This window comes from Quercus lobata, chromosome 9 (assembly GCF_001633185.2).
Source record: "Quercus lobata isolate SW786 chromosome 9, ValleyOak3.0 Primary Assembly, whole genome shotgun sequence".
Lineage (NCBI taxonomy): Eukaryota > Viridiplantae > Streptophyta > Magnoliopsida > Fagales > Fagaceae > Quercus > Quercus lobata.
In genome coordinates, this window is record NC_044912.1 from 24,620,055 (window position 1) to 24,630,764 (window position 10,710).

At 31.2% G+C, this 10,710-nt stretch overlaps 1 pseudogene; it reads left to right on the forward strand.

Annotated features, from left to right (window-relative positions):
* Positions 1 to 1,601: 1,601 nt before the first annotated feature.
* LOC115962204 lies at positions 1,602 to 6,173 on the forward strand (annotated as a pseudogene).
* Positions 6,174 to 10,710: the final 4,537 nt, after the last annotated feature.

Sequence of the window (10,710 nt, forward strand, 5' to 3'; positions counted from 1 at the left end):
CTAAGTCAACTTATTCTCCACTCACCATCATTGATAAATGAGAAATCAAATCAAGGTTATAGTTTTTCTATTTGGTTGCTAGGGTTTTTGTTCATGAAATTGCTATTTTCTATTTAAAAATTGCACCTGTAGATCAATATTTATATTTCTTAACTTGGCATTTTGCACCTATGGCTAAAATTTGTGTGGATCTTTGTAAGTTCAAAAATCTTTTCTCCATTCACTATGTTTTTTCATTGAGTAATTTCTTTCTCTCTTACTCCTCTTGACGAGTTTTGTTTTTGACTAGAAGAAAGCTTTTTTGCTTTGAAGGTCATGCAGCACCTATCTCATTTTATTTGTCCTCACCACAAGGAAAACATCTAGGTAAGGCAAAGAATCTATTTTAAAGTTTGAATGGAAATTATCAAGTACAAGAGGTAAATCTTTAAGGGATGAGCTTAATTGTTTCTTATTTTCAATAATAAATCATTTTATTGCAATACCGGGTTTGAGAAATCCAATAAGTTCATATCTCTATAGAATAGAGAATAGTAGAAGCCAATTTTATTATAACTACTTAAATTGAGTTGACTTAATTCCGTACAATTACAAAGTATAGCATGAAAGATAATGGAATTAATTGTTGTAATTTTTATTTTCTTTCCATGTTTTGAATTTCCTCTATATTATTATTACAACTAAGCAAAGATTGAGAAAGTAACATTACTACTCTAATTTGAAGTTTAATGCGTCCTTCTCAAGTCATGGTCTTTATTTATATATTTGCAGTTTATATTTCTAACCGTTGATGAGAAATTAAGGCTCAGTTGCACAATATGTGTAAATTCTTCAAAAGGCTACTTTAAATAGTAAGTTAATGTGTCTCTTATATTTGGGTATTAGTTAGAATTGTTTTCAAATGATTGTACCAATAAAGGTGAATGTGGCGACTAGTATTAATTAGTTTGCCAATTCTAAAATCAACTTGAAATTAAATCAAGATATTTCTATTAAAGAAATTTCTTTTAGAAGATGCGATAACATTAAAGAAAAAAAAAATACTCGTTATGTCGTTGTCAACAGCATTATATATCTTTAACTTGATCTTGAAGAGAATGAAAATCTATCTCATGGGAAAATACAAGTTATCATCAACCTGTACCGTTACCCTATCATAGTTCGATTATTTTTGGGGCTGAGAACCTAGACATAATTGAAAGCTAGAATAATTTAAGTTATACAATAAGTTAAACTAAAAAGAAACAATTGAGAAGAAAAGACGGCTATATGTCATACCCTGTGTGATAAATTGAAATTGAAAAGATGTTTGCTTCTCTGAACGTTATTCTAAAATCACAACCAATTTCATACTTATTTTCACAACTATCCTGTACATATGGCAAACTGTGATGGTCTATTTATTACATTCATATTGATCAACCATTTTTTTTTTTCTACCATGCCACCTTCACCAGTAAAGTTAATCACGTTTCCTGTTAGCCTCATGTCTCTATATAAACGGCACCTAGCTAAGGAATTCACTAAAAAACTACAATACTGTAAAGAAAGATAAAAAGGTTTCCATCACCCCTCCCACCGCTCCCAAAAAAAAAAAAAAAAAATGTGGTTGAACCTAAAATTTTTGAGTTGGCTAGTCTTAATTGTCGTTGCCATTCATTGCCAAGCTTATGTTCATCATACTTTTGTGGTAAGTAACTAATACGATAAAATTTCACTATTCATTTCATGAAATGCAATTGTTTGATTTTCTACATCATGAATAGAGATATATGTACCACCGGGCCTGTTGGCCCAAGTGGTACCCGGTCTCCTTAGTGACCTTCAGCTCAGGGGTTCGAGCCCTTGCACCTGCATAAACAATTACCTAGAAAAAAAAAAAAAAAAGAATAGAGATATATGTACGTACACACACTGCATGCATGTACGTAGTTGTATACCTATTAACATGTACACATGCTTTGTTATGAGTTATAGCATCTATGTGTGTAAACTTTGGATTGTAGGTAAAAGAAACTCCATACACGAGACTGTGCAGCACAAAGAACATCTTGACAGTAAATGGCCAGTTTCCAGGACCAGCACTACATGTTCACCAAGGAGATACTATCTTTGTTGATGTCCATAACCAGGGCAATTTTAACATAACTATTCATTGGTATCATTCTGATCCGTGCACTTTTTTTTTCGAAATATATTTTTTTATTCAATTTTATAGGCATGGAGTAAAACAACCGAGATATCCATGGTCAGATGGCCCTGAATTATTACACAATGCCCCATACAACCGGGTGGAAGGTTTAGGCAAAAAATTATATTTTCCACAGAAATAGGGACCCTATGGTGGCATGCTCATACTGCAACGGTTCATGGTGCTATAATCATTCATCCTAAGAAGGGAACCAAATATCCTTTCCCTCTTACTCATGCAGAGGTTCCAATCATATTTGGTATTATAAAATTAGTCTTCTCAATAATTGACCAGAAAAATATGTTTTGAAATGAAACTGGAAATCTTTGATTATGCAGGAGAGTGGTGGAAGCAAGAAATATTGGCAATTTATAATGAAGCTATTTTTACTGGAGGAGCCCCTAATGTTTCTGATGCTTACACTATCAATGGACAACCTGGTGTTCTTTATCCGTGCTCAAAACCAGGTCAAAGATTCCTTAAGTTTTATATGTATAAAATGTTTATAATCAGTTATTTTCTACCAAATGCTTCTAAGATTGACGTTACTAATTAGAATGAAAAGGGAGGAAGATTGAAGAGTACCGGTAAGAAGATAAACACACTGCTAATCCCATAGAAAACAGTGTCCCAACTTCCAAGGAAAAAAAATGAAGTAGGAAACGATGTCTTTGACAGTATATATCCTAGTCCAAGGGGTTGAACATTAAAATGTACACGGTGATCAGTTTTTATTAAAGCATGGTCTTATCACCAGCAAGCTAGACCTGGACCATATAATGGGGGTTTGGTTTATTAGTTTTTCATATAGGCTTAAGCTTGCTCTTGATTAACTTTATTTCCTTTTATACATGAATTAATAAGCATAATGACTGGAATTTTGATTTTTGAACCTCTATGAATTCGTCCTTAGGTCCAAACCTCTTCACCTAAATTATAATTAAGGTTAAGTAAGTGGCTTAATTAATTTCAAAGTTAAAAACCTATAAAATAAAAGATTCAAGTCAAGTTATGTTGACCTTGGCCTAAAGCACTCCCAAACAAACTCTTAATCATGTTTTGATTGCAAATGATAAATTATCAATTGACTTAAAAACTTAAATGGTTAGGAAAAATATGAATTTAATTATTTAACAATTTTCTAATACTTATCATCATATTTCTTATCCATTATTGTTCAAACCCCAGTATAGTTTTTTCTTAGTAAATTTTTTTAGCACCTAAAGCATGGAGTAGTTGATCATTCAGTAAAAAAACAACAACAAAAAATAGCACGGATTTGATTTAATATATGTTTGTAATGTGTGAGGGGTTTATTACATTGAGTAGTTTTTTTGATTCAAAATTAAGGCGTCTTAGTATTAGTGCCACTTAGTTAATTTAAATGTGAGTAACTTTTTTTATGAAAAATGATTAACTTTTTTCAAGGATTAAGGCTCATTGATTTATGATCCATATATTTTAAATTGATAAATAATAACATTTGATACGATACTTAGACTTATTGAGGAAATTACTTGCAATTGGTAAATGTCATAGTTCAAACAGTAGTGGCAAAACTCGGTTAACTGTAACCCAATAAGATGCAAGTGGCGGTAATACTTAAAGATGGTTATAATAATAAAGTCATCGTCTTAGCCCTAAGAAAGAAAATAAAAAATTCATCCTTCTTAGAAAGGCAATAATCAATTGTCAAGTTACTAAGGATACGTTTGGTACACTGAATGAGGATTACGATAAGAATTGTAATATTTATTATTAGGAATAAAATATGTTGTAATGTAATAACTAAACTTATTCATTAGTTTGGTTGTGAGTTATAACATTAAAATGAAACTTAACATTTATTTTAGGAAATTTCTTACTCATATAATTATATCTCCTTAAAAATTTTTATTTTTAAATTTAAGAGAGATATGTGTTATTTTTATGATTTTTTATTTTTATAATTGTTAGATATATATGAAAAGTTTGTTTATTTGAAATGTATTAAGTTTTGAAATTATTGCACTTACTAAGGAATAGCTAATACAACATTTTAAAGAGGAATAGTTATTCCTCATTTTGAAGAATGGCTATTCATAAGAAATGATTATTCTTTGTAATAAAAACATAATCAAAGTAAAGAATAACCAAACCATAGGAATAATTATTACATTACAACGCCTATTACAGTCTACCAAACATACCCTAAAAGTTTTTATCAAATGATACTCTCTCTTTTTTATCAATTTTTTTAGGACTATACTATTTATCACAATTTTTGTTACAAATTGTCAATTGTGAATAGTGAATAGTTACTTTCACATATACCTTAATATTATTCCATATATCATGATCACAATTACCGTTTTTAAGTAGTAAAAAAGATTATGGTATAAAAGTTGTGTCCATAAACTCTCTTCTTCTGTTTTCTCTTTTTGGCTAAAGTGTTAGTCTACTAATGCGATTTACCACTTGCAGACACATTCAAGCTAAAGGTTGATCATGGCAAGACTTATCTCCTCTGCCTTATCAACTCTGCCGTGATGGATATTCTCTTTTTCGCCATTGCCAAACACAATGTCACTGTTGTGGGAACAGATGGTAGTTACACCAAGCCACTGGAATCAAGTTATGTTACAATATCCCCTGGCCAAACCATCGATGTTTTGCTGAAAGCGAACCAGAAATTTGACCACTATTACATGGCTGCTAGAGCATACTCTGCTGCACCTGGTGTTGCTTATGATAACACAACCACCACTGCTATTCTCGAATACAATGGAAACTATACCCCATCTTCACCTCCTTCCCTACCTAATAATCTTCCTTACTTTAATAATACCAATGCCTCAGTTAGTTTCACAAGTAGCCTCAAAAGCTTAGCCGATAAAAATCATCCAGTCAGTGTTCCAATAAACATAACCAAACGTTTATCTTTTGTAATCTCAGTCAACACGTTCCCATGTCCTAACAATTCATGTGCAGGTCCTAATGGGACCTGACTAGCCACTAGTGTCAATAACATAAGCTTTGTGAACCCACACATTGATATATTACAAGCTTATTATGGTCATGTCAATGGGGTATTTGGGACTAATTTTCTAGATTTCCCACCATATTTATTTAATTTCACTGCTGAGGACCTGCCATTGTACCTAGAGACACCTAAACATGGGACCAAGGTTAAGATACTGAAGTTTAACACAACTGTGGAACTTGTCTTTCAAGGCACGACTTTGGTGGGCGGGAATGATCATCCAATGCATCTCCATGGATATAGTTTCTATGTGGTTGGAATGGGTCTTGGAAACTTTGACAAGGATAAGGACCCATTGAGATATAATCTTGTTGACCCTCCTTTTATGAACACCATTGCTGTTCCCCTAGATGGCTGGACTGCCATTAGATTCAGGGCCAACAATCCTGGTTTGTCAAACTACTAAAACTTTTTTTTTTTTATGTCTTTTTTAATAACTCGCATTTAAGGTTCAATTTGTGTCCAATGCATTGGAACACTAAATGTGAATGTGTTCAAAATTGAACACGTGTCAATTTTGGATTCCGTTAAGTAATCGGGATATTAAGGTTTAACTTGTGTCCAGTACATTAGAGTATTAGCTATAATACATATCTGACCATATGTCAGTCTTGTATTTTGTCCAATGCTCAGGATGCAACCTTTGCCCCTCACACTTAATACTAAAATGATGATGATGTTGTTGTTTATGTTTTGTGATGATAGGAGTTTGGTTTCTGCACTGCCATTTTGATCGGCATATGACATGGGACATGGACATGGCATTCGTAGTGAAAAATGGGAAAGGTCGAAATGCACATATTTTACCACCACCACCAGACATGCCACCCTGTTGAAGTTAGTGCAAGCTCCAAACACTATGTTGGTTCATTCCTCATGAGTAGTTACATCAAATGATAGGGGAGACATAAGCATTTATGAAATGGGCCAGTTCATTCATTTGTTTGTTTGTTTGTTTGTTTGTTTGTTTGTTTATTTTCACTGTGCTCTTAATTTGTTTAGTATGTCTGTAGTACTATTGTTTATAATTATAATTTGTGGATTAAACACCATGACAATCATTGTTGCTTCCACAACAATTTGTGGAGGAAAATAATGAAATTGTTGTGGAAGAAGTAATTTATTTGTTCTCATAGTATATGGTATACATTGTATGTGGAATTAAATAAAGTTGCATGATTAAGCAATACGTAGAAATAAATAAAATATTATTATTGGCTAGATATTTGTATGATTCATCAAGATTGAATTCTCTCTCTCTATATATAATTTTTTAAAAAGTTGCCCACATATTTTATTTAAGAGATTTTGATAATGCAAACCCATATTCTTTGTCCAATATATTGGCCCCAATAGAAAATTTACTACTATCCCTAATTAGTATGATAAGCATGTCACAGGTATTTTGATTTAGATGAAACATGTTCCTTCAAATTTCAACGCTGCAATTCAAGCTGATTTAACTTTTCTTTAATGGAATTTGCAATTTTTTTCTCAAAAAAAAAAAAATTTATATAAAGAATTAAGCCCATTAATTCTTTGTTGGGTATGTTTTATAAATTATGCCCATTAATTCTTTTAGTTGGAAAAGGCCCAAACAATCTACAACTTGAATCTTCCTTAGCTTGCGTGGGTATTATTGGCAGCAAACAAATCCCACAATTATCTCTTCTTTCCTTAGCAATAGGTATGCTGCATCTTTCCTTCTTTTTAAGAAAATACACTTTGACTCACGGCACCGATTGACCTCATAACTAGTTAAAGGGAAATGTTTAAGTTATTACAAATTTTATTATATAATTAATGTTTACAAACGGATGTAACAATAATATAATTGATGTCACTTCACCAATGCAACAAATGAAGCCCAAAATTATTTTTTAGTGGTTGACTGATTGGTCACACGTCAATTTGTAAAGGTTAAATATATAATAAAATGTATGGTACTAATTAATTCCTATCATCACTCTTAATTAAATAGAGGAAGAGATATCTAGTATCTACTTCCTTCTCATCCATTACAATTTTCATATGTCAAAATAAAGGAGGGATATCTTCCCTTCTCTCCACCCATTTCCTCTTCTCTCCTCTCCTCATACTTACCTATTATATCTTCTCTTCTCTTTCCAAACTTAAAAACAAAATAATTGGAATGAAGGAATGCAGAAGAGTGGGTTAGCCAATGAATTGGTAACAAAATAGTCATATTAGTCCTATGGATAAAATTACAATCTGTAAAAATTTGGACTCTCTTAATGGGATAGTTAAACATAATGGTTGAAGGGGATTGAGCTTAATTAATTGATTACTTGAAATCTCAATACAACTATGACTTTTATAGTTTGATATTTTGAGAAGAATTTATAGTTTGACCTTAAGCCTACCTCACAAACAAATAATATGAAACAGAACAAAATTATTAAAAAAAAAATGAAAAAAAAAAAAAGACTCAATTACAAACAAAGAGAAGAATATCAAAGATTTATATATATAATTTGATTCTAAGCTAAGCCTACATCATGATCTACAGATGGTAATGAAAATAAATTTCAATAAAAAATTAGAGCGATTACAGACATAATACAAAATCAATCTCTTTTTTTTACTGTATCAATATATATTTTTCTGTCCCAAAAAAAAAAAAAAATCCTCCCACTCATAGTTAGCATATATACCCCAAGAAATATAGCCTACGAAAAAACCAAATTAGTTGTGTGTCTAAGAACTACAGCATGGGTGTGTGAATTGATGTCGGTTAGTATAGCAATTCGTGGTTAACAATCCAAGCCGGTACGTGTAGAACAAGTTGCCTCGTTGCTGCACAACCAATAAATAATTGAGTCGGAATCAAATTCTTTTTTAATTTCATGAGAAGTAACTGACTTTCCATTCTAGATTTACAATTTCAGACAAGACTGCTGTGAGACTGTAGTGAGTTAAGACTTAAGACTCTCTCTCCATTTATGGCAAGGATTCTTTTCAGTTGGCGTTGGGTGAGATGTCAGGGTTGAGGTTGACGTATTGTGACTGCAATTTGAATTTTGGAGGTTATCTATCGTGGCGCAAATATTAAGGTTTACGTGTTAATTTGGAAAAGCTCTTGATTTTTTTTAATGAATTGCAAATCTAGTGAAAAGTCCTCGATGACTATATATTTTATTGAATTTTTCATTTGCAATGAACCAAATGTAGGGTTTAGAGATCAGATTACTAAGATTTCTCATCAATAAAAAAGAAAAAAAAAGAAAAAAGAAAAAAGAAGATTACTAAGATTTTATAATTTCTTTTCTTTTTTTAATTGACATCGCTAAAAATTTACTTTTTAATGTCTCTATTTTTTTTCCCAATATATCTATTTCATCACTGTGAGTGAAATACTACTTATCAAAGAAGAATCAATAAATTTATAATGATTTGCTCTATAAGAGATAAAAGTATGTAATTTTTTTTACTCGTTTTTTCCAATAGTCAAAAAATATGTACATGCATGTAATATACAGACATTATAATTAACTGAAATTATTGATAGATTCACTTGAATAATTCTGACATGCAACGATTAATTGATGATGATAATAACAACAACAACAACAACAACAACAACAACTTGTACGCGCAACTAATAAATCTAAGTACAATAAAATTTCCCTAAAAAAAAGTACAATAAGATTTCGATCAAGAAACAAATTAAAAGAATCTTAATACTTTAATTATCAAAAGAAGAAATTAATTGCATTAGATACATTAAAAGGTAACTACATCTTAATTAAGAGATTAAATTCTATAAGGACGTGGTGTAAAACTTATATTTTACTACTTAAATCCTAACATGCTACATTATCTTATCACATATTTAAGAATAAAAACAACAACATCCAATCAATTTTAATACCCATATATAAATCCAACCAAGTTGGGAGTTTATTGAGATGTTACTAGGTGTGATAGGATGTATTGAATTTTAAGAAAAATGCTGATTTGGCAATCTTTTATTGGATTGTGTAAAACATAGATTTTACACTCCATCCTTACCAAATTCACAAACTTTTTTCCAATTAATTTGAACTGGTCAAATGTCTTCAGAGTTAAGGTTTAAACTCGAAATTTCTGCACATCATTTTTTTTTTTTTTTTAATTCTGTATTTCATGCAAATAAATTGTATTACAAATATATGTTTTGTTAAAGTATATGTGTAGTGCAAAATAAGAAAGTGACCAGCCCTAGAGCCCAATAGACTTATATCCATTAACATTAATTAATGTGCTCTTTATTTATGTTCTTTCAATGACTAATCGGGTTTTAAATTTCCACCACGGCTTTTCTAAATAATCCATAAATAAAGGAAAATTTTCCACCACGGTTACTCTGGAAGCATAATAAGCCTTAAAAAAGAAGTTGGTTTTTTCAATAGAACTAAAAGGGGAAATCAATTCATTGAAAAATGGAAAGAAAATATATTCATATATCTTTAAGTTATATGCTTAAAATCTGTGGACCAAATAACAAAGCATACATGCATGGGCTGGGGTGGGGGGACACATGGTTCTTTGTTAATAGTTATACTGGAAGAGGCCGTAGGGCTACTCCCTCGGTCCTTCCTGGCTCTGCCGTTGGGCCATGGTCTCTGGATAATTGAAAGTAATATAATCAGTTAAAATAGAAACAATTAATAGACACCATTGGGGAAGAAAAGACTGTTACGTCATATTTGATTCATTGTTGATGTACATAACAAGGGCCATTATAATTAACATAACTATTCAGTATTCACTGGTAACGACGTGTGCATTTTTGTTCTGTATGTGTACTGATGTGTGTGCCTACTACGTACATGCCTAGCCAGCTATGTTTGTATGTGTGAGAGAGGCAGAATGATGAAAGAAATAACTGTACTATACCATATAATATATATCATATATGACATTACTTATAATTTTGAAGGCATGCATGGCATGTAAAACAGCTGAGAAATTCATGGTCGGATGGTTCTAGATATATCATATAGTTCCCAATACAAATAAGGTGATAAATTTAGCCAAAAGAATATATTTTCTACAGAAGAAGAAACCTTACGCCGGCATGCTCACAATGAATGGTGGAAAGCATTTATTCATGGTGCTATAATCATATATCCTAAGAACGGAAGTAGTTATCCATTTCCCCTTCCACACACAGGTTCCATCAAATTTGGCATCAAAGTCTTCTCAATTATTGATATTTGATCTTGTTCTTTTTCCCTTTCAAGTTTGACAACTGTAAAGAAAATGTTAAATAGCTATAAATGCTACGCTTTAATTTTTAGATATTATATAGATTTATAAGACTTATATGTAGTAAAATTTGTACTAACTATAGTATCACTAAAAAATAATTAGGAATTTTTTTCTTATGTTATTGATGTGAAACTAACCAATCATGTCACTTTGTAAATTTTTTAATTCGTAAACGATATCGCTTAAATGTTCGGTTTTACTATGAATAATTTAAATGAAAACA